General features: G+C 35.7%; 1 protein-coding gene across 9 annotated transcripts in view; it reads left to right on the top strand.

Moving 5' to 3' along the window:
• Positions 1-24,673, top strand: part of PEAK1 (pseudopodium enriched atypical kinase 1) — a 302,147-nt gene that overhangs the window by 137,703 nt on the left and 139,771 nt on the right. For 4 of the 9 annotated variants that reach the window (XM_073012358.1, XM_073012359.1, XM_073012354.1 and 1 more), the window contains one exon: positions 18-99. The exons of 3 other annotated variants lie outside the window; for them this stretch is intronic. The gene's annotated coding sequence lies outside the window, so the exon portion shown is untranslated. Of the gene's footprint in view, positions 1-17; positions 100-7,169; positions 7,261-7,311; positions 7,334-24,673 lie in introns of those variants that run through there. 2 more of the 9 variants (XM_073012357.1, XM_073012356.1) reach the window with 2 other exon arrangements.

Genomic DNA, 24,673 nt, shown 5'->3' with positions numbered 1-24,673 from the left:
TTTGCATGTTCTAAAAGGAAAATAATACTTGAGATCCATTTGTAAGGAGAGAAAAGGAAGCAACGACATAATGCCCAGAGTTGGAGCCAATTAAACCAGGTTTGTACTTTTTCTTTCCATAATGTAACATATTTATTCTGGTCTTGAATCTCTTTTATTAATCGCCTGTCTTATTCCAACAAAAATCTAATAATTTCAAACCTTGTCATAATAGTATGGAGGAGACAAAGATGAGTAAGACATGCCCTTTTCAAACTATTTGCAACTAATGCAAAAGAACAGAAATCATAACAGTCTCTCAGACCACAGTGCAATCAAATTAGAACTCAGGATTAAGAAACTCACTCAAAACCGCATAACTACATGGAAACTGAACAACTTGCTCCTGAATGACTACTGGGTAAATAGCGAAATGAAGGCAGAAAGAAAGATGTTCTTTGAAACCAAATGTTCTTTGAGAACGAAGATACAACATACCAGAATCTCGGGGACACATTTAAAGCAGTGTATAGATGCCCACAAGAGAAAGCAGGAAAGATCTAAAATCAACACCCTAACATCAAAATTAAAAGAACTAGAGAAGCAAGAGCAAATAAATTCAAAAGCTAGCAGAAGACAAGAAATAACTAAGATCAGAGCAGAACTGAAGGAGGTAGAGACACAAAAAACCCTTCAAAAAATCAATGACTCCAGGAGCTGTTTTTTTGAAAAGATCAACAAAATAGACTGCTAGCCAGACTAATAAAGAAGAAAAGAGAGAAGAATCAAATAGATGCAATTTAAAAAAAAATGACATAGGGGATATCAAACTATTTGCAAGTTAACTATGAATATGAAAGACAAAATTATAAAAAGCTAGATAGCAATCTCATTTTAACATGGAAAGTTCTGTGAGGTTTGGTAAATTGCTTGAGGTCAGAAGCTCTTAAAGAGTTAAGGTGGGATTCAGACTCATATCTGTTGACTCCAAACCGTATTTGCCTTCCATTATGTCACAATGTTCCCTATTTTATTTAGGTTTAGTTGTTGTGCAACTAGCTGATTACTGAAGTAGAGGGTGGAGATCATATTTATTTCATTTAAGGAATTTACTTTCATTTAAGGAATTTATTTCATTTACTTTCTGATGAAGTAAAAAGGGGGAGCGTATTCTCTATTCTTCAGAAGTTTAGAAGATTAGAGACGGGAACTAACATTTGTAAGCACTTACTATGTGCTAGACACTATTGTAAGGACTTAACATGAACTAACTTATTTCATTAACAACAGCCAGGTGACATACTTGGTGTTATCCCTTATCTTTAAAACAAAGAAATAAGCAAATTGCCCAAGATCACATAGCTAGTAAGTACCAAAAGCAGATTCAAAACCGTGTATTGGGAAAGGTTAGATAGGGTTTACACCATGTCTATTGACTTAATCTTTTTTTTGTTTTTTATTATTATTTTTTATTTTTTGAGACGGAGTCTCACTCTGTCGCCCAGGCTGGAGTGCAGTGGCACAGTCTTAGCTCACTGCAACCTCTGCCTTCTGGGTTCAAGTAATTCTCCTGCCTCAGCCTCCCGAGTAGCTGGGTCTACAGGTGTGTGCCCCCACGCCTGGTCAATTTTTTTTTGTATTTTAGTAGAGAAGACGGGGTTTCACTGTGTTAGCCAGGATGGTCTTAATCTCCTGACCTCATGATCCGCCCGCCTCGGCCTCCCAAAGTACTGGGATTACAGGCTTGAGCCACTGCACCCAGCCAACTTAAAATTTAATATTACACAAACCAAACAAATAGCTGGACAATTTAGTCTGAGCTCTGTTGCTATTAGTGTCATTTGTAAACATCTTAATTCAACTATTAGCAGTTAAATCATCTTACCAAAATAATATTTACATCTTAACAAGCTTTTCATTGTAATCAGTTTGAAAAAATAATTTAGGTTACATGATCCTGTGGTGAAGAGAGGTTTTAAATTCACAGAATAGTGAACAGCAACATATGATAGAAAGAACTTTGAGGTGGGGCTCAGATCTGGGTTCTTTCAGTTCCCAGCTTTCCTGCTGACTCATGTGCTCTACAAGTATCTTAACCTGTTTTCATATGTTTTGTAAGATGAGAAGATTGACTTCATTGTTCCCTAAGTCCCTTACAATGATACAATTATCCTATCAGTAGATTTTTAAAATGTGAATTTTTTTACATGTGAATAGCTAAAAATTTTTGGTTGAGAGATAAGTCTTTAGAGATCACTTCATTGAATCCTCCGAGGTGACAGATGAAGAGACTGAGACCTTCACGTTTGTATGGCACTGTAAACATTTCAAAACTCTTTGTTCTTTTACATACATTAATCTCATGTGAGCCTCATCACCATACTCTTGTGGGTTAAATACTATTCTCTTCATTGTATACAAGACCAGATTGAATTAGTCATATAGCTGGGCTACATGAAGTGACTCTGTGACTCTCAACCGAGTTTATCATGTTTTCTTGCTTTAGTGAGACTAATTACATCCTTCAATGAAGTACTATTTTGTGAGAAAGTGAGAATTCAATGATTTATGAAAAAATCCAAGCAGAAGAAACAAAACATTTTCTAACATGAAAGTAGTAATGACTACAGCTATGTAAATAGCAGTAACAAAGAGGAAAGGAAGTGGCAAGTAATAAGGTCTATGAGTTGATTTAATTTTGGTTTTCATTTATTCCTGGATTAAGAATAAGCATAATGGACTTTTAATATCCTTGTGTTTATCAATAACATACTTTATCCTGACTAAATAATGCAAGGAGAAATCATACTTTATAATAAAGTATTCATAAATTGTAGGTGAGCTAAGGAAAATTTCAAACAGTTAATTTGAAAAGATACTTTGAAAACAAATAAATAAGCATGGGAAGCTAAGCTTTATGTAAAATTATTTAATTATTTCATTGCCTTTATTGAAGTGAGTTTTCTTTTTAATTTCCACTTTGTAGTTGTAGAGCTACAACTTTTTTGTAACTTTTTAGTATTTTTTTAATTGGAAAGAAAATAATTTTAAAACTAGTATGTAGGCATGAGCAGTTTTTCTTTTACAATTTTTTTCCCAAATTGTCTCTCCTTTAAAAGGAACTGACTTTCTAGATTACGTGGTATGATGGTGCTTTCTCTGCAGATATGAAAATTTGATCATTAATATAGTCTCTAGTTGTTGTTCTATATTAAAATGGTTTTTTTAAGATGATTAACTGCATGTATTCTGTAGAACTAATAAAAGAAAGGAGGATCTCCCAGATGGTTCTAATCAAATAAGGAAAACAGCAAAGGATGGAGTTGATATACAACAAAATTTGAAAGCAACATTATGAGATTTGACTTATTTTAGAGAAGTAAAATGTATTATGTCCTTTCTGAAGTCTGTTTTTCTTAAGAGTCCATTATAATATTCTCTTGCCCAGCTGCTGATGTTCTTTCCTTATGCCCTGCTCTACAGAGCTCCACCTCTTATTGTGTACCCATTCTCATGCCATCACAGATCCATGGAATTCAAAATGATATTTGATGCAGACTTGAATAGAGCTAGTTTTTAATTCTCAACTCTATGTCTGACTTCAAAACATGTGTAAAGGTTTTTTTTACAGCCACTTTTTAATGGTGCTTTAAAGGAAAAGATGAAGAGGCCCCTTCATAGTAATTAATTTTTTTGATTTTTGTTTTGAGATAACTAAGGAGCTAGTTTCCTGGAAACTTCAAATTCCTAACACAGTTTCATTAAATTGTACCTATTTGTAATATGATTGTGTCTTGCTAACCCAGACTGTAGTCAGTTTTAAGGACTACTGTTAGTTTCTCATTGGCCCATTGTGATTTAGTGTTCATAAAAAGGTTACGACATTTAACTGAGGGTTTAGAATTTTTCAAGATGACTGGGCTTTTTCCTGTGATCTGTGAGTTTCTCTTGTTTGGCTTTAGGCTTAAAGAATTCCTGATCTAGTGTCAACTGCAAGCAAGCCAGGCTTCCAGGCTGGTGTCCCATTCGTATTAAAACATTCCCTTTTTACACGTGTATGGCCTTGTGATTCAGAAGGCATGGTTTTAATACCCAAAGCCTTTTAACTTTTTAAACTATTCCAATGAAGAAATTGCTGAAACAGTGACTTTTTTTTTAACAAGTCTTGTTGACAAATTCGTTAGCATTAAATTGTTTTTCCTAGCTATTGATTAGTTTTAATGTAGATTTATTTCTATGTAGTCTGCTTTCTGTGCCAGGATATTTTCTAAAAATGAGATAAGTTCTTAGATGTATGGAAATTTGAGGAACTCTTCGATGTCATATTCAGTAAACCTCAGGATGGCAATAAGGGAAATATGGAGCTGTTGATTTATGTGTATATGTATGTATGTGTATATTTGGGTTTGTGATCTAAACACCCAGGAAATAAATTTGATTTATAGCTTCTTTCTTGACCAAGTTATTTTACAGTTTAGCATGGTGATAGAATTATTTGGAAATATTGATTGGTTTTTTCTTTTGCAAGTGTATTGCTACTTAACAATTAAATGATTAAATGTAGCTCAGGGCTTTGTTTTATTTCTTTGTGTTGTATTTGAGAGAATTAAATGGGTTGATTCAGAGTTTTAAAAAATAGAAGTATAGGTAATAAAGGAGAATTACAGAATCTGTTGGCCTGCATTTGTAAGATCAGTCCACCTTGAGTTGCCCAGTTATTTGAATTTATCAGAGAAAAATAGTACCAAGTAAGTATAAATATTCAAATAGTTATTGAATATTTCATTAACATATATATACCACCTTTAGTTTTCTTAATTCCTGATGTGAGAAATTTGGATGATTTTCATAAATATTCAAAAATTATTCTGCTGTACAAAATTGAGAGTATTGTTGAAAGAGATAATAATTTGCTCTTGGGTCTTTTTATTTCTTTTATGAAAACCCATCTCCAAAAAAATTGAAAAGTTGCTAATTGCAATGAGGGTTTTCTATGAAGTTATTAAATTTGATTCTTGAATTGTATGAACTTCCTCAATAGCTTTGCTTATACTTATATATAAACAGAACATTTTAATATAAGATTTGGTAGTATAGTATGTTGCCAGTCTGCAGCTCTTCTATAGGATAAATGAAGATCTTTGCAAAAGATTTGGGGACTCCAGATTTTCTATGTAAGGTTAAAAAAAAAAGTTTTTGATTATATTGAATGAATTCAGTAAAAATGACTTTCTTTTCTCCAGCAATATGAATATCATGTCTAATAAAAATTAATAACAATAGGCATCATTTGGCTGGCAGAAATAGCATTTCACATACTCTTTTTACAGCAAACTATAGACAAGGTCTCATATGATAAAGGAAATGTAATTTTTTTTTTTTTTTTTTTTTGAGATGGAGTCTCGCTCTGTTGCCCAGGCTGGAGTGCAATGGCAAATCTCGGCTCACTGCAACCTTCACTTCCTGGGTTCAAGTGATTCTGTAACCTCAGCCTCCTGGGATTATAGATGCCACCCCACCTGGCTAATTTTTGTATTTTTAGTAGAGACAGGGTTTCACCATGTTGGCCAGGCTGGTCTTGAAACTCCTGACCTCAAGTGATCCACCTGCCTCAGCCTCCTAAAGTGCTGGGATTACAGGTATGAGCCACCATGCCCAGCCAGGAGATAGAAAATCTTGTACAGCTCTTATAGTCAGAAACCTGATTATTCCAGAGATGAGAGTGCTATCTAGTGATCATCTACACAAAGCTACTAAGTAAGGTCAAATGTTTAGAGCCCATAAAAGATCACATAAAACCAATAACAAGAATATTGTAAGCCAGCCCACACTGTGTGAAAGAAGTTTATAGAGTCCACTTGAGTGCATTAAAATATTTTGTGTTCCTTGTTAATTCTAAAATAATAAAAATTTAACAGAAATATGGAATAGGAACAGGTTTTAGAATAAGAAAAGGCTTCAGAAATCATTTGATTATCCCCTTTCATTTTGCAAAGTGAAACTAAGGGTGTGAAGCGACCTCCTCAAGTGTTATATAGGTGGCAACAGAACTAAGATTAGAATACACTTTACGTATCTATTAAATAATTGAAGATAGAATTTGAAAAGTTGTGATGGGAAATTATTTTATTTTGTTGTTAGTTTTTAAAATTTATATACAGTAAAGCAAACCCTTTTTTTTTTGAGATGGAGTCTCACTCTGTCGCCCAGGCTGGAGTACAGTGGCATGATCTCAGCTCACTGCAGCCTCCGCCTCCCATTTTCAAGCGATTCTTGTGCCTCAGCCTCCTGAGTAGCTGGGATTATAGGTGCCTGCCTCCATGCCCAGCTAATTTTTGTGTATTTACTAGAGACCAGGATTTCACCATGTTGGCCAGGCTGGTCTCGAACTCCTGACCTCAGGTGATCTGCCTGCCTCAGCCTCCCAAAGTGCTGGGATTACAGGCATGAGCCACCATGCCTGGCCCAAAACTGACTTTTTAAATAAGTTCTGTGAGCTTTAACACATGTATGGATCCATGTAACTACCACTACAAACAGGAAACAAACAGTCCCATCACCCTAGAAAACTTCTGGCTGTCCCTTTTTAGTCAAAATCTCTCCCTACATCTAACAATTACTGATCTGTACTTCATCATTATAGTTTTACCTATTCCAGAATATTGTATAAATGGAATTTTATTTCCTAGCCAAACTGTATCCAGCTTTATTAAAGATACTTAACATAAATAATCATGGTATTTCAGGCAGGACATGGGCAGAGAATCATTAACAGTATACATACAACAACTTTCAAACTCCCTTCTTCAATGGACTACCAAAAATCAGAAAGCCACTATAAACCCAATGAAGTCTTCATGTGATGCGGTAAACAGGGAAAGTTTAGAGTGAGGTTGACATTTCACATTTAAATATTGTTTAACAACTTTTCACAAGCCAATCCTGACTCAGGAAGTGAAATGAAATGGCAGAATTTATCTGAAGATCCAGTCTAGAAATGGAACCACTGCTCTTTTGACGGGCTCCATCTCAGTGGTATCACTGGAACATCCAGATTGTCTGAAACACTGATAACCAATTATTGGGGATCAGATCCCAGCAGATGTCTGGGTTTAAGGAAGTTAAGTTTATGCTGAAAGGTGGAAAGGGAGAAAAGAACATAAAAACAAATTTGTTTTTCCATCCCACAGGCTTTTGTGCCAAGGAGGCCATGTGTGTCTAAGTCAGGGAGTCCCTCCTCCTGAGATCCAAGAGGAAGTCTCTCAAAACTAGAAGGGAAAGGTATTTTCCCCACATCAATCCAGCTTTGGAGACATTTTATTAGTGACATATACCCCTTCCCCCAAAAACAACAGTAAGTGTTCTGTGTACTAAAAACATAGCTTTGAAAACACACACACACACACACACACACACGAGCACCTTGGGAGGCCGAGGCAGCCGGATCACTTGAGGTCAGTTCAAGACCAGCTTGATCAACATGGTGAAACCCATCTCTACTAAAAATACAAAAATTAGCCGGGTGTGGTGGCATGAGTCTGTCATCCCAGCTACTCAGGAGGCTGAGGCTAGAGAATGGCTTGAACCCAGGAGGCAGAGGTTGCCGTGAGCAGAAATCGCACCATTGCACTCCAGCCTGGATGATAGAGTGAGACTCCATCTCAAAAAAAAAAAAAGAAAAAAGAAAAAAAACCCACAAAATTCTGCATTTTTATAAAACTTGATAAAAAATAGTATTTCAAACTGTATAGTCACCAGAAGTACACAGTTATCAAAAATGCACATGCTTCATGTGGCATCTCCAGCACCCTCACCTTTCTGTGCCTGGTCTATTTTGGCATCTCTATTTTCTGCAGGCTTATTCTCCTTGCCAGTGTCAGCTTTTCCCGTTTTTCCTTTGGGTACCTTCTCTCCATTCTTTGCAGGGGCCTTTTTAGGATCAGTCTCTGGCTTTGGAGGAGCAGGTTTAGCAAACAACCTCGCAGATCTTCTCTGTGGTTTGTCCCTCACCTTGACTTTATCTCCTTAACATCCCCTTCAGCCTTTCTCTTTGGCATGGTGGTGGTGATGCTGGCAGGACATAGGTGCATTGTGTGGGCTTTGGTCAGTCTGGGGATTGTTCTTGCTGCTGCTTCTTCACACTGCTCCTATAAATTGAATTATTATGTACTCTTTTTGAATCTAGCTTTTCTCTCAGCTTGATTTTTTCAAATTCATATGTTGTGTGTATTAGTAGTTCATTATTTTAATTGCTGAATAGTATTCCATTGTATAATGACTGTATCACAATATACTTAATCACCTGTTCATGAACATTTCGTTTCCAATGTTTCTTCAAAAGACTTCATTTTTTTAGAGCAATTTTAGGTTCAACATCAAAACTGAGAAAAAGGTATAGAGATATCCCACACACCCTTGTCCCCACAAGTGTATAGCATTCCCTATTATCAACATCCCCACCAGAATGGTACATTTGCTACAATTGATGAACTTTCATTGAGACATCATAATCACCACAAGTCCATAGTTTATATTAGTGTTCACTCTTGGTATTGTACATTCTATGGGTTTGGATAAATGCGTAATGACAGCTGTCTACCATTCTAGTATCATATAGAGTATTTTCACTGCCCTAAAAATCCTCTGCATTCTGCCTGTTCATCCCTTTTCCTTCTCTGGCCCCTGACAACCCACTGAACCTTTTACTCTCTCCATGGTTTTAACTTTTTCAGAATGTCATATAGTTGGAATCATACAATATGTTGCCTTTTCAGATTAGTTTCTTATTTTCAGTTTTTATCTATTATGAATAAAGTTGCTATAATTTTTTTCTATTAGAAAAAAAAATTTACTTACAGATATGGTGATCCTATTAGTGAGCTCTTAAATAGTTCACAAAATTAATTCACTTTTTAAAGTTTTTATTTTGAAATAATTATAAATTCACAGGAAGTTGAAAACATAGTACAGAGAAGTACCATGTTTACTGTACCATTCACCGAGTTTCCCCTGTTAGTTCCATCTTATGTAACTATAGAACAATATTAAAACCAGTACATTGACATTGCTGTAAAGCAAGTAGTATATCGTTCTTTGGTATTTTATCACATTAGCGTAGATTCATGTAACCAACACTGCAACCAAGATACAGAATTCCTTAACCCAATGATGTCCCTTTGCTGCCTCTGTATAGTCTCACGCACACCCACTCCCTTCCACCATTCCTCACCCTTGGTAACCATCTCTATAATTTTGTCATTTTGAGAATGTTATATAAATGGAATCATATAGTATAAAACCTTTGAGATTGGCTTTTTTTTACTCAGCATAATGCCCTTGAGATCCATCTAAGTTGAGATGTCAAGAATCATTCCTATTTATTGCCAATATAGTTAGTTTTCCACAGTATGGATGTGTCACACTTTGTTTTTTTTTTGTTTGTTTTGTTTTTTCTGGCTTTCCTGCAGGTTACTTGAATACTTTTTAGCATTAAGTGTTTTAAAATATCTCTTTGTATGGCTTTTTTTCATCACTCTAGATACTACATTTTGTATGTAACAAATCATAGTTGGCTGTACTACAGTGCTACTTGGTGATGCTACATTTTATCACTTCCAGTAAAGTATAGAAACTTTTGCTCCCTTTATTCCCCCCCATTTAATTATCTTAACATTTTTAAATGTTTCTAATATATGTATATGTGTATATTATGTGCATGTTTATATATATTTTTATGTGTATTAATGGTTTTATTTTCTTTACATACATTTTGAACCATATCATACAGCATTATAATTTTTGCTTCAGCAGTCAAACATAATTTGAAAAACTCAAGTGGAACAGGAATCTGTTGTATTTATACATATTTTTCATCCTTCTGTCATCCTTCCTTCCTCGTTATCCATGATTCCTGGATTATTTGAGATCTTTTTTCATTTCCTTTCTGCTTAGAGAATTTTCTTTATTCTTTTAGAGCAGGTATGCTAGTGAGAAATTATCCTTTCTCTATAAATATTTTTATTTTTTTCTTCATTGCTGTAGGATATTTTTGCTGGATAAGGAACTCTACAAGTCTTTTCTCCTAGCACCTGAAAGATAAATCGTGCCAGTTCCTTCTGGCTTCCATGGTTTTTAATGAGAAATTTACTGTCGTTAAACTGTTTTTCCCCTCTAGGGAAAATGTTATTTTTCTGTTGCTGCTTTCAAGATTTTTTCTATGTCTTCAGTTTTCAGAAGTTTGACTTTGATGTGTTTTGGCATGGATTGATTTGGGGTTTACACTGTTTGGGGTTTACTTGGCTTCTTGAATCTGTAGGTTTATGTCTTTTGAGAACTTTTCAGTCATATTTTTTCAAATTATTTTTCAGTTCTGTCCTTTTTTTCCTCTCCTTTTGAGACTCTGATGACAGGAATGTTAGTCTTTTATTATAGTTTCACGAGTCACCAGAGTTCTGTTTGTTTGTTATTTTTTGGTTTGTTTTCTTCCTATTGTTCAGACTGGCAAATTTCTATTGTTTTATATTTTAGTATACTGATTCCTTCTTCTGTCACATCCATTCTGCTATTGAACCCATCCACTGACATTGATTTCAGTTATTGTAATTTTGGTTTTGTAATTTCATTATTTACATTCTATTTTTCTCTGCTGAGACTTTCTTTACTCAGGCTTTCTGTTCTTTTCATTTGTTTCCAGTATGTTGGTAATTGCCCGTTGAAGCATTTTAATGGTGGCTGCCTTAAAATCCTTGTGAGATAATTCTTTTTCTTTCTTTAAAAAATACATTTTTTTCTTTTCCTTTTTATTTTTTAATTTTTTAATTTTATTTATTTACTTATTTATTTGAGACAGAGTCTCACTCTGTCGCCCAGGCTGCACTGCGATCTCAGTTCACTGCAACCTCCGTCTCCCGGGTTCAAGCAACTCTCCTGCCTCAGCCTCCTGAGTAGCTGGGATTACAGGCGCGTGCCATCACACCTGTCTAATTTTTGTATTTTTAGTAGAGACAGAATTTCACCATATTAGCCAGGATGGTCTCGATCTCCTGACCTCGTGATCCACCCGCCTGGGCCTCCCAAAGTGTTGGGATTACAGGCGTGAGCCACCACACCCGGCCTCATTTATTTCTTAAAATCCGTGTATAAGTGGACCCACTTGATTTAACTCATGTTGTTTAAGGATCAACTCTACATTACCAAGATGTACATATTTATTTTATTTTTGGAATTTTGTCTTATTTCAATAGGTTTTGGGGGAACAGGTGGTGTTTGGTTACATGAATAAGTTCTTTAGTGGTGATTTATGAGATTTTGGTGCACCCATCACCCTAGAAGTACACGCTGTACCCAATATGTAGTCTTTTATCCCTCATCTCCCTCTTACTCTTCCCCCAAGTCCTCAAAGTTCATTGTATCATTCTTATGTCTTTGCGTGCTCATAGCTTAGCCTCCACTTATGAGTGAGGACATACTATGTTTGGTTTTCCATTACTGAGTTACTTCACTTGCAGTAATGGTCTCCAATTCCATCTAGGTTGCTGCAGATAGTTTCCTTTTCCTACTTTATGTTTTTGTTTGCTTTGTCAAAGATCAGTTTGACTGTAAGTATTTCGCTTTATTTCTGGATTCCCTATTCTGTTCCATTGGTCTGTGTGCCTGTTTCTCTTCCAGTACGATGCTGTTTTGGTGACTATGGCCTTATAGTATCATTTGAAGTTGGGTAATATGATGCCTCCAAATTTGTTCTTTTTGCTTAGTCTTGCTTTGGCTATGTGGATTCTTTTGGTTCCATGTGAATTTTAGGATTTTTTTTTTCTAGTTCTGTGAAGAATGGTGGTATTTTGATGGGAATTGCATTGAATTTGTTGATTGCTTTTGGCAGTATGGTCATTATCACAATATTGATTCTACCCATCCATGAACATGGGATATGTTTCTATTTGTTTTGTCATCTGTAATTTCTTTCAGCAGTGTTTTGTAGTTTTCCTTGCAGAGGTCTTTCACTTTCACCTCTTGATTAAGTATATTCCTAATTTTTTTGTTTTTGTTTTTAACAGCTATTATAAAAAGGATTGATTTCTTGATTTGATTCTCACCTTGGTTGCTGTTGATGTATAGCAGGGCTACTGATTTGTATACATTAATTTTGTATCCTGAAACTTTGCTGAATTCATTTACTAGTTCAGGAGCTTTTTGGATGAGTCTTTCAGGGTTTTCTAGGTATACGATTATGTCATCAGCAAACAGCAACAGTTTGACTTCTGTTTGCCAATTTGGATGCCCTTTATTTCTTTCTCTTGTCTAATTTTTCTGACTAGGACTTCCAGTACTGTGTTGAATAGAATTGGTGAAAGTGGACATCCCTGTCCTATTCCAGTTTTCAGGGGGAATGCTTTCAACTTTTCCCCATTCATTATAGTGTTAGCTGTGAGCTTGTCATAGATGGTTTTTATTACCTTAAGGTATGTTCCTTCTTTACCAATTTTGCTGAGGGTTTTAATCATACATAAAGGGATGCTGGATTTTGTGAAATGCTTTTTCCACATCTATTGAGATGATCATGTGATTTTTGTTTTTAATTCTTTTTGTGTGGTGTATCACATTTATTGACTTGCCGATGTTAAACCATCCCTGCATCCCTGGTATGAAACCCACTGGATCATGATGGATTATCTTTTTGATCTGCTGTTGGATTCGTTTAGCTAGTATTTTGTTAAGGATTTTTGCATCTATGTTCATCAGGGATATTGGTTTGTAGTTTTCTTTTTTTGGTTATGTCCTTTTCTGGTTTTGGTATTAGGGTGAAACTGTCTTCATAGAATGATTTCAAGAGGATTCCCTCTTTCTGTGTCTTTTGGAGTAGTGTCAATAGGATTGGTAACCAGTTCTTCTTTAAATGTCTGATAGAATTCAGCTGTGAATCCATCTAGTCCTGGACTTTTTTTGTTGGTAACTTTTAAATTACAATTTCAGTCTTATTTCTTGTTATTGGTCTGTTCAGAGTTTCTGTTTCTTCCTGGTTTAACCTAGAAGGGTTGTATATTTCCAGGAATTTATCTATCTCCTCTAGTTTTCTAGTTCATGCACATAAAGGTGTTCATAGTAGCCTTGAGTGACATTTTGTATTTCTGTAGTATTGGCTGTTATATCTCCCATTTTGTTTATAATTGAGCTTATTTGGATCTTCTCTCTTCTTTCTTGGTTAATCCCACTACTGGTCTATCAATTTTATTTATCTTTTCAAATAACCAGCTTTTTATTGCATTTATCTGTTGTATTTTTTTTGTTTGTTGCAGTTTCATTTAGTTCTGCTCTGATCTTGGTTGCTTATTTTCTTCTGTTGGGCTTGGGTTTGGTTTGTTCTTGTTTCTCTAGCTCCTTGAGGTGTGACCTTAGATTGTCTTGTTTGTGCACTTTCAGACTTATCGATGTAGGCATTTAATGCTATGAATTTCCTGTTAGCACTGCCTTTGCTATATCCCAGAGGTTTTTATAGGTTGTGTCACTATTATTGCTCAGTTCAAATAATTTGTTAATTTCCATCTTGATTTCACTTTTGACTCAGTGATCATTCAGGAACATGTTATTTAATTTCCGTATATTTGCATGGTTTTGAGGGTTCCTTTTGAAGTTGATTTCCAATTTTATTCCAATGTGGTCTAATAAAGTGCTTTGTATAATTTCGATTTTCTTAAATTTGTTGAGAGTTTGTTGCCTGTCATATGGTCTGTCTTGGAGAATGTTCCATGTGTTGATGAATAGAATGTGTATTCTGTAGTTGTTGGGTAGAATGTTATGTAAACGTCTATTAAGCCCATTGTTTCTTTGTTGACTTTTTGTCTCGATTACCTGTTTAGTGCTGTCGGTGAAGTATTGAAGTCCCCACTATTATTTTGTTGCTGCCTATCTAATTTCTTAGGTCTAGTAGTAATTGTTTTATAAATTGGGAGCTCCAGTGTTAGGTGCATATCTATTTAGGATTGTGATATTTTCCTGTTGTATTAGACCTTTTATCATTATGCAGTGTCTCTCTTTATCTTTTTTAACAGCTGTTGCTCTAAAGTTTGTTTTGTCTGATATAAGAATAGCTATTTCTGCTTGCTTCTGGTACCCATTTGCATGGAGTATCTTTTTCCACCCCGTTACCTTAACTTTATGTGAGTCCTTATGTGTCAGGTGAGTCTCTTAAAGACAGCAGATACTTAATTACTGAATTCTTATCCATTCTGCCATTCTCTGTCTTTTAAGTGGAGCATTTAGGCCCATTCTTTCAACGTTAGTATTGAGATGTGAGGTACTATTCTATTCATTGCTCTATTTATTGCCTGAATACCTTTTTTTTTTTTTTTTTCATTGTGGTGTTGTTTTATAGGTCCTGTGAGATTTATGCTTTAAGGATATTCGATTTGGGTGTATTTGGAGGATTTGTTTCAAGACTTAGAGCTCCTTTTAGCAGTGCTTGTAGTGCTGGCTTGGTAGTGGCTAATTCTCTCAGCAGTTGTTTGTCTGAAGATTACCATATATTTTCTTCATTTATGAAGCCTAGTTTTGTTGCATACAAAATTCTTGACTGATAATTATTTTTGTTTAAGGAGGCTAAAGATAGGATCCCAGTCCCTTCTAGCTTGTAGGGTTTCTGCTATGAAATCTGCTGTTAATCTGATAGGTTTTTCTTTATAGGTTACCTGATACTTTTGCCTCACAGCCCTTAAGATTCTTTCATTCATCTTGACTTTAGATAACCTGATGACTGTGTGCCTAGGTGATGATCTTTTTGCAATGAAATTTCCCAGGAGTTCTTTGAGCTTTTTGTATTTGGATGTCTAGATCCCTAGCAAGGCCAAGAAAGTTTTCTTCAATTATTCTCCCAAACATGTTTTCCAAACTTTTAGATTTCTCTTCTTCCTCAGAAACACGAGTTATTCTTAAATTTGGTCATTTAACATAATGTCAAACTTCTTGGAAGTTTTTTGTTGTTGTTGTTGTTGTTTTTGTTTTTTTTGAGATGAAGTCTTTCTCTGTCATCCAGACTGAAATGCAGTGGTGCAATCTCGGCTCACTGCATCCTCCGCCTCCCAGGTTCAAGTGATTCTCCTACCTCAACCTCCCACATAGCTAGGATTACAGGCACACACCGCCACACCCAGCTAATTTTTGTATTTTAGTAGAGACGGGGTTTCACCATGTTGGCCAGACTGGTCTCAAACTCCTGACATCAAGTGATCTGCCCTCCTCGGCCTCCCAGAATGCTGGGATTATAGGCATGAGCAACTGTGCCTGGCTTGTTCATTTTTTAAAAATTCTTTTTTCTTCTTTGTCTGTATCAGATTGGGTTAATTCAAAAGCCTTGTCTTCAGGCTTGAAGTTCTTTCTTCTACTTGTTCAATTCTATTTCTGAGACATTCCAGTGCATTTTGCAATTCTCTAAGTGTGCCCTTCATTTCCAGAAGTTGTGATTAGTTTTTATTTATGCTATCTATTGCACTGGAGATTTTTCCATTCATATCCTGTATCTTTTTTTGATTTCTTGGATTTGACCTTTCTCTGATGCCTACTCAATTGGCTTAATAGTTGACTTTCTGAATTCTTTTTCTGGCAATTCAGAGATTTTTTTCCTGGTTTGGATCCATTGTTGGTGAGCTAGTGTGATCTCTTGGGGGTGTTAAAGAACCTTGTTTTGTCTATTGCCAAAATTGTTTTTCTGGTTCCTTCTTATTCGGGTAGACTGTATCAAAGGGAAGATCTGGGACTCAAAGATTCAGATTCTTTTGTTCAGATTCTTTTGTCCCACAGGTTGCTCCCTTCATGTGGTGCTCTTCCCTTTCCCATAGGGATGGGAATTTCTGAGAGCTGAACTGAAGTGATTGTTGTTTCTCTTCTGGATCTAGCCATCCAGCAGAGCTATCAGGCTCTGGGCTGGTACTGGGGAGTATCTGCAGAGTCTTATGATGTGATCTGTCTTCAGGTCTCTCAGCCATGGATACCAACACCTGATCTGGTGGAGGTGGCAGGAGCATGAAGTGAATACTGTGAGGGTTCCTGGTTGTATTTTTGTTACCCGAGCTGGTTTTGTGTTGTTTGGCTTCCAGATAGGAGGTGGTGCTTTAAAGAGCATATCAACTGTGGTAGTATAGGGAGGATGAGGTGGAGGTTGGGGCCATAGACCTCTCAAGAGGGTATATCCTTGGTCTTCAGCTACCAGCAGGACCATCAGATGTGGACAGGGTTAGGTGTATCTGAGCTCAGACTCTCCTTGGGCAGGAATTGATGTGGCTGCTGTAGAGGATGGGGATGTGTTTCCCAGGCCAATGCAATTATCTTCCCAGGAAGATTATGGCTGCCTCTGCTGCATCACACAGGTTGCCAGGGAAGTAGAAAATGCCTGCAGCCAGAGTCCTCACACAGCTCCCATGCAGGCTACAACCCAAAAGGCTGGTCCCACTCCCACTGTGCCCCCCAACCAACAACACGGAGTTGATTTCCAGGCAGCCAGTGAGGAGGGCTGAGAACTTTGTCCCAGGCTATAAGCCTCCCCACTGAGAAAACTAGCTGACTCACAGTTCCTTGGCTGTCCCACAGAGCCTACAGCAGCAATCCAGCTCCTTCAAAGGGTCTGTGGATTATCTCGGCTTTCCTGGTATGTTCCTGCGGTAGTTATTGGAGCAGAAGTTCATGATGTGAGTCTCCACATGCTACTGTATCCATCCAACTGGGAGCTGAAGTTAGTCCTGACCCCTATCTGCCATTTTTCCTCCCTTGTAAGATAATTCTTATGTCTGTTATCTTGGTGTTGGTATCCATTGATTGTCTTTTCTCATTCAAGTTATGATTTTCCTGATTCTTGATATGGCAAATGGTTTTCAATCAAAACCTAGACATTTTGGACATTATGTCATGAGATTTTGCATTTCATTTAAGCCTTCTGTTTTGGCAGGTCTCTTTTGATAGTATACTGGTAGGGAAAGGATGTTGCCTCATTACTGTCAGGTAGAGGAATAAGTTCAGGGTCCTAATCATCCTCCAGTGACACTTGGCAGGAGGCACCTGTTGTGGGCAGGGGTGGGAGTTTCAGCTTCCTGCTAGGCCTCTGATGATGCCAACTCTGTGGAGTGAATACTTAGGAGTGAAACTATGGTTCTTTGGTAAGTTTTTAAATTTTATTTTAAACTTTGGAAGAAGCTGCTGAACTTTTTTAAAATGTTGATAAAATTTTCCATTCCTAGAAGCAATTTATGAGCATTTCAGATACTCTACATCATTGTTGTCCTATAGAACTTTCTGCAGTAATAAAAAATTTTCTATATTTGCATCATCCAATACTGTAGCTACTGACATAGACACCACAGCTCGACATTCTTGCCAATATTTGAAATTGTCAGTCTTTCTAAATTTATCTTTTCTATGTGTATGAAGTGGTATCTTATGGTTTTAATTGTTTCATGTACTTACTGGCCACTTAATTTTTCTAATTCTGTTTTTAAAACAGCAGAAGTTTTTAATTTTTATAAATTACAGTTTATGAGGTGAGTTCTGTTTTGTGTTTTTATGGTTTCTCTTTATCCTAAGGTCATAACATCCTTTCCTTTTTCTTTTTTCTTGGTGTTTTGTAGTTTCACTCTTAGGTTTATGATGCATTTTGAGTTTATATATATGGTGTGAGGTAAAGGGAGAGTTCATTTTCATGCCAGGTAGATATCCTCTTCTACACCATTTGTTGAAAATATTATCTTCCTGTATTGAATTAGCTTGACACTTTTGTTGAAAATCAATGTAGCATATATTTGTAGGTCTATTTTTGTATTCTCTATTATATTCCATTTGTATGTTTATCTGCAGGCCATGATCAAACTATCTCAATTGCTCTAGCTTAGTTATAAATCTAGAGATCAGTTATTAGAAGTATTCATACTTCATTCTTTATTTTAAAAATTAGTTTTTCATTTGGGTTTTCATATACATTTTTAAAAATTGTTATGCATACACAATAGTTGTACATATTTCTAGGGTACATGTGATATTTTGATACGAGCATACATTGTATAATGATCAAATCAGGGTAATTGGTATCTCCATCAACTCAAAACATTTATCATTTTTTTTGTGTGGGTAGCATTCTGAATCTACTCCTGTAGTTATGTTGAAATATACGTTAAATTATTGTTAACTATAGTCTCCCTTTTGTGCTACCAAACACTAGATCTTACTTCTACTATCTAACTATATTTTGGAGTTTAAAAAAAATTTTTTTGAGATGGAGTTTCATTCTATTGCCCAGGCTAGGCAGTGGCATGATATTGGTTCACTGCAACCTCTGCCTCAGCCTCCCAAGTAGCTGGGATTACAGGCATGCGCCACCATGCCTGGCTAATTTTTCTGTTTTTAATAGAGACCGGGTTTCATCATGTTGGCCAGACTGGTCTTGAACTCCTGACCTCAAGTGGTCCACCCATCTTGGCCTCCCAAAGTGCTGGGATTACAGGCGTGAACCACTGCGCCCAGCCTCTAACTATATTTTTACACTCGTTAACCAACCATCTATCCTCCACCCTCCACTACCCTTCCAAGCGTCTGGTAACCATCATTCTCCTCTCTACTTCCTTGAGATCAATTTTTTAAACTGTCATGTAACAGTGAGAACATGCAATATTTGACTTTCTGTGGCTGGCACATTTCACCTAATGTTAAGTGTCCATCAGTAGATGAATGGATAAAGAAAATGTGCTACATATGCCCAGTGGCATATTATTCAACCATAAAAAAGAATGAAATCCTCTCATTTGTAATAACATAGATGGAACTGGAGGACATTCTGTTAAGAGAAATAAGCCAGGCACAGAAAGACAAATACCGTATATATTTTAGAACCAGCTTGTATGTTTCTATGAATAAAACCTAGGATTTTTATTGGTGTCAGATTGAATCTGTAGACCTAATTTGGGAAGAATTGCCACATTAATAATGTTGAGTCTTCCAATCCGTTAACCTGATATATTCATTTATTTCAGTTTTGTTTGATTTGTCTTAGCAGTGTTTTTTTAAGATACCATTTTATAAGAATTTCTCATATTTTGTTAGATTCATAATTTGTTAAACTCAAGTATTTCATTTTTTTAATGCTATTATCAATGGTATTTAACGTTTTTACTTGTTGTTAGATATAGAAATAGAACAGATATTTGTATGTTGACTTTCTAATTTGTGATCTTGCTAAAATCACTCAAGAGTTGTGGTATTTCTTTTGTAGGTTTCCTTAGGATTTTCTATGCATATAATCGTGTCTTCTGCAAATAAAGACATTTTAACCTCTTTCTTTCCCATCTTTATGCTTTTCATTATTTTTCTGTTGTCTCATTACACTAGTTATGACCTCCATTGTAATGTTGAACAGAAGTGAACATCTTTGCCTGGTTCCCAATGTTAGGAGAAAATCATTTGGTTTTTCACTAAGTATGATGTTGGCTATGTATATTTTACAGATGCCCTTTTTAAAATTAATGAAGTTCTTTTCTATTCTGCATTTCCCGAAGTTTTTGTTATGAATGAGTATTGAAATTTGTTAAATGCCTTTTTATCTTTATTTGTTGAAGTGAAAATATTGGTTTTCTCTTTGATTCTGTTAATATGGCTGATATGGTTTGACTCTGTGTCCCCACCCAAATCTCATGTCAAATTGTAATCCTCCAGTTTGTCAAATTGTAATGCTCCAACACTGTTGGAGGAGTGGCCTGGTAGGAGGTGAGTGGATCATGGGGACTGACTTCTTCACTTGCTGTTCTCGTGATAGTGAGTTCTCACGAGATCTGATTATTTAAAAGTGTGTAGCACTTCCTCCTTCTCCCTTGCTCTTCTGCTCTGCCATGTGAGGATGTGCCTCCTGCTTCTTCATCTTCTGCTGTGATTGTAAGTTTCCTGAGGCCTGCCCAGCCGTGCTTCCTGTACAACATGTGGAACTGCAAGTCAATTAAACCTCTTTTCTTCATATATTACTCAGTCTCAGGTAGTTCTTTATAGCAATGCAAGAATGGACTAATACGATGGTTACATTAATTTGTTTGAGATGTAAAATCAACCTTGCATTCTTTTTTATATATTGCTGAATTTGATTTGCTATTTTTAAGGATTTTTTTTTTTTTTGGTATCTGTGTTTATGAGGGATATTGATGTGTGGTTTAGGGTTCTTTTTTGAATTTTTTTTCTAGTTTTAGAATCAATCCAATACTGTTTATTATAACGTCAGTTTGGAAGTGTTTCCTTCTCTACTCTCTGGAAGAATTTATGTGGGATTGGTACTTTTCATTTACATGTTTGATAGAATTCACCAACAAATCTTTTGGGAGCTAGAGTTTTCTTTCTTTTTCCTTTTTTTTTTTCTTTTTTTTTGAGATGGAGTCTCGTTCTATTGCCCACGCTGGAGTGCACTGGCGCAATCCCGGCTCATTGCAACCTCTGCCTCCCAGGTTCAAGTGATTCTCCTGCCTCAGCCTCCTGAATATCTGGCATTGCAGGTGCACGCCACCACACCCAGCTAATTTTTGTATTTTTAGTAGAGACAGGGTTTCACCAAGTTGGTCAGGCTGGTCTCGAACTCCTGACCTCCTGATCTGCCTGCATTGGACTCCCAAAGTGCTGGGATTACAGGCGTGAGCCACCGCGCCTGGCCCGGAGTTTTCTTTGTGGGAAGGTTTTACAAATTCTAATTCTTTGATAAATTTAATATTTCATGTTTTTAATGTTATTATAAATGGTACTTGAATTTTTTAAATTTCTGCTTGTTGCTATAGAAATAAAATAGATATTTGTGTATTGACTTTCTATTCTGCAATCTTGCTAAAATTATTTAATAGTTGTAGTATTTGTTTCGTAGATTTCAGATTACCTCTTAAGTCAGTATTGGTAATCTGTGTCTTCTAAGGAATTTGTCCATTTTATCTTAGTTGTCAAACGTATTGGCATAAAATCATTTATAGTAGTCTTTTTTTTTAATATCTGTAGATTCTTTAGTGATAGTCTCTCCTTTTATTCCTAATATTGGTGATTTTCTGTTTCTTTTCTTGTTCAGTCTACCTACAAGTTTACCAATTTCATTAATTTTCTCTCAAAGAACAGTTTTTGGTTGCATTGATTTTTCTCTATTTTTCAGGTATCTTTTTTTTTTAATTTCCCTTCTTTGTTATTTTGTTACTCTGTATTTACTTTGGCTTAATTTCCTCCTTTTTTCTAGCTTCCTGTAGTGTGAGGTTACATAACTGAGTTTAGACCTTTTCTTCCCTAATAAAGGAATAGAAAACTATAAATTTCCTCAAAGCACCTTTTTAATGGCATTTTACAAACTTTTATATGTTGAGTTTTCATTTAGCTCAAAATATTTTCTAATTTCTCTCATAATGTCTTATTTTGTCCATAGATTATTTTAGAAATATAGTGCTTGATTTCTTTTTCTTTTTATTTTTTGAGACCATGTTTCGCTCTTGTTGCCCAGGCTGGAGTGCAGTGGCATGATCTCGGCTCACCGCAACCTCCGCCTCCCGGGTTCAAGCAACTCTCCTACCTCATCCTCCCAAGTAGCTGGGATTACAGGCATGTGCCACCACACCGGCTAACTTTTTATTTTTAGTAGAGATGGGGTTTCTCCATGTTGGCCAGGCTGGTCTTGAACTCCTGACCTCAGGTGATCCACCTATCTCGGACTCCCAAAGTGCTGGGGTTACAGGCGTGAGGCACCGTGCCTGGCCCCTACTTGATTTCTAAATATTTGGGAATTTTCTAGATATCTTTCACTTATTGAATTCTAATTCCATTGTGATAAGGCACTGTGTATAGTTTCAATTCTTTTAATTTGTAAGACTTATTTATCAATTGGTGCATAGTCTGTCTTGGCAAATGTTTCATGGGCATTGTAAAAATTTATATTTTGCTTTTGTCAATTGGAATATTTTATAGATTGCAATTCAGTTGAGAGTGCTGCTTAAGTCTTCTTTATCGTTGCTGCACTTTTGTCATCATATTTATTCTTTCAGTTAATGAGAGGATGTTGATGTCTCCAACTGTTATTGTTTGTTTCTCCCTTCAGTTCTGTCAGTTTTTGCTTTGTGTATTTTGTAGGTCTAGCATTGTGTGCATACACATTTAGAATTGTTCTGTCTTCTAATGAATTTACCCCGTGATCATTATGAAATGTCCCTCAGTATCTCTGATAATATATATCTTTTTTAATTTAGTATAATTGTCTGGTATAATTACAGCTCTTCCAGCTTTCTTAAGATTTCAGTTTGCATGGCATATCTTCTGTCCTTTTACTTCTTATTTATTTTTTTCTTTTTTGAGACAGAGTTTCGCTCTTGTTGACCAAGGCTGGAGTGCAATGGCATGATCTCAGCTCACTACAACCTCCGCATCCCAGGTCAAGTGATTCTCGTACCTCAGCCTCCCGAGTAGCTGGGATTACAGGCACCCGCCACCATGCCTGACTAATGATCCTTTTACTTTTAACTTATTTTCTTGTTTTTAGTGTGAGACTCTTATAGATGGCATATGTTTGGTTCTTACTTTTTTATGTCTTTTAATTGAAATATTTATATGATTTACATTTAATGTGTTGCTAATGTGATTGAGTTTACATCTACCATCTTTCTATTTGTTTTCTATTAACCCTTCCTTTGAATTAAGTATGCTTTGGCATTCTATCTAACCTCCACTATTGGCTCAGTCATTTCCTTATTGGCTTTATTCTACTTATTTTACTGATTCCTTTATAATGATATATGCCTCTTTAACTTATTATAATCTACCATTACATAATATTATACTATTTCTCATATAATTAAGACCTTTACAACAGTATTCTTCCATTGTCTCACAGTCATTTTTTTTCTCTCTGACCGTTTTTGGTAAATTATATTGCTGTGTTTTCAAATTCACTACCTTCTTTTTCTTCTGTGTATAAACTACTGCTTTTCTATCTAGTGAAATATTCATTTCTCTCTATATATTTTATCTCTAGAAGTTATTTTTTGGTTCTTTTTGAAAATCCTCTATTTCTCTCTCTACTATATTCCTTTTTTCATTTATGTCTTTGAATATAGGGCATAGTTATTACAGCCCTTTTAATGTCTTTGCCTGCCAATTCTATCATTTCTATCATTTCTGGGTTTCTTTCTATTGACTGATATTTTTCTGGTTATGGGCCACATTTCTCTGCTTCTTACTATGTCCAGTAACTTTTTTATTAAATGATAAATATTTATGAATTTAAATACTTGAATCCTTAATCTCGTTGTGTATCTTTAAAGAATGTTGGACTTATTCCCGGAAAGCATTTTTGTTAAGTACAGATTAATTTGTTCAGTTCTAGGCCTAAACACTCCTTTCAGGCGTATCTAGAGTAGCCTTTATACTAGCGCCCCTATCTCAGTGGTTTGGCCCTTCTGGGGTCCCTGCTGATTGCTTTGTATATTTGGGTTTCTCCCTTCTTGCTGAAGGGAGCTTGTTAAATTCTTGGTCCTGTGTCAGCTCTGAGAATCTTTGTATTGCAACTCTCTGGTAACATTTTTTCCTTAGATGTTCTTCTCTGGTCTCAAAAAAAAATTTGCCCTACTTCATGTAACGTTTTTATCAGCTAAATGCTCAGGAGAACCCTTATTCAGATTACTTTAGCTGTCTCCCTCTTCTCTGGAATTCTGCCCCATAAATTCTAGCCTTCTTGGCTTCCTTGCACTTTTTTCTCTCTCTCCAAGTAAACAAGATTGCCAGGCTCTGTTTAAGTTCTTCCTCCTGGTACTGAAGTGGTAAATTTCTTTCTGGCTGAGAGCCTGAGTTGATGGTAGGACTCCCCTTATTTCTGTTTTCTTAGGGATCATAGTACTGCACTGCCTGTGTCTGAAAATAGTCCTTTCCAGTATTTTATGCTGTATTCTAATTGTTTATGGTGAGAGGATTGTCCTGGCACTGTTTACTCTCCCATGGTCACAAGCAGAAGTTGAATCATTCTAGAATAGGTTTTAATGCTAACACCTTTGCAGAATTCAGAAGCTCCCAGGAAATTGTTTCTTAACACTTATGCATTGATGTACTTTTTCTCAGTATTGTTATAAATGAACTGTGTCTGCTATGGGAACTATTATTTATTTTTCAAATCAGAGAGCCCATTACAAACTCTAAATCAGAAACTGAGCAGAAGAAAAGGATATATCATACTTAATAAATTTTATGAATCAGGAAAATGGATTTCTTGAGAATATGAAAATTGTCTCTATTATGAGATACTAATTTTAAATATAAAATTATTAACATTGATTAGAAATATGAAGGAATAGCATTATCAGAGTGTAAGGACCAAAATAAATCATTTGATTTAGTCTTTTAAAATAGGAATTCTAAAATTTTAGAGAATAGCCATGTGAAATGTAGTTTGTGTTAGAAATTTGGCAAATGTTACCTGTAAAGGGCCAAATAATGTATATTTTGGACTTTGTAGGCATTTAGTTCCTGTAACAACTACTTAATTTTGCCTTTATGGTAAAAAAAAAATCAGTCGTAGACAATATATAAACAAATGAGCTGGCTGTGTTCTGATAAAATTTTATTTATGGACCATGAAATTTGAATTTCATTTAGTTTTTATGTCTCAAAATATTCTCCTTTTGATTTTTTTCAACTCTTTAAAAGTGTAAAAATTAGTTTTACCTAGCAAGCCATATAT

This window comes from Chlorocebus sabaeus, chromosome 26, assembly GCF_047675955.1.
Source record: "Chlorocebus sabaeus isolate Y175 chromosome 26, mChlSab1.0.hap1, whole genome shotgun sequence".
NCBI classification, from domain to species: domain Eukaryota; kingdom Metazoa; phylum Chordata; class Mammalia; order Primates; family Cercopithecidae; genus Chlorocebus; species Chlorocebus sabaeus.
This window is presented reverse-complemented; position numbering and strand designations above follow the sequence as displayed.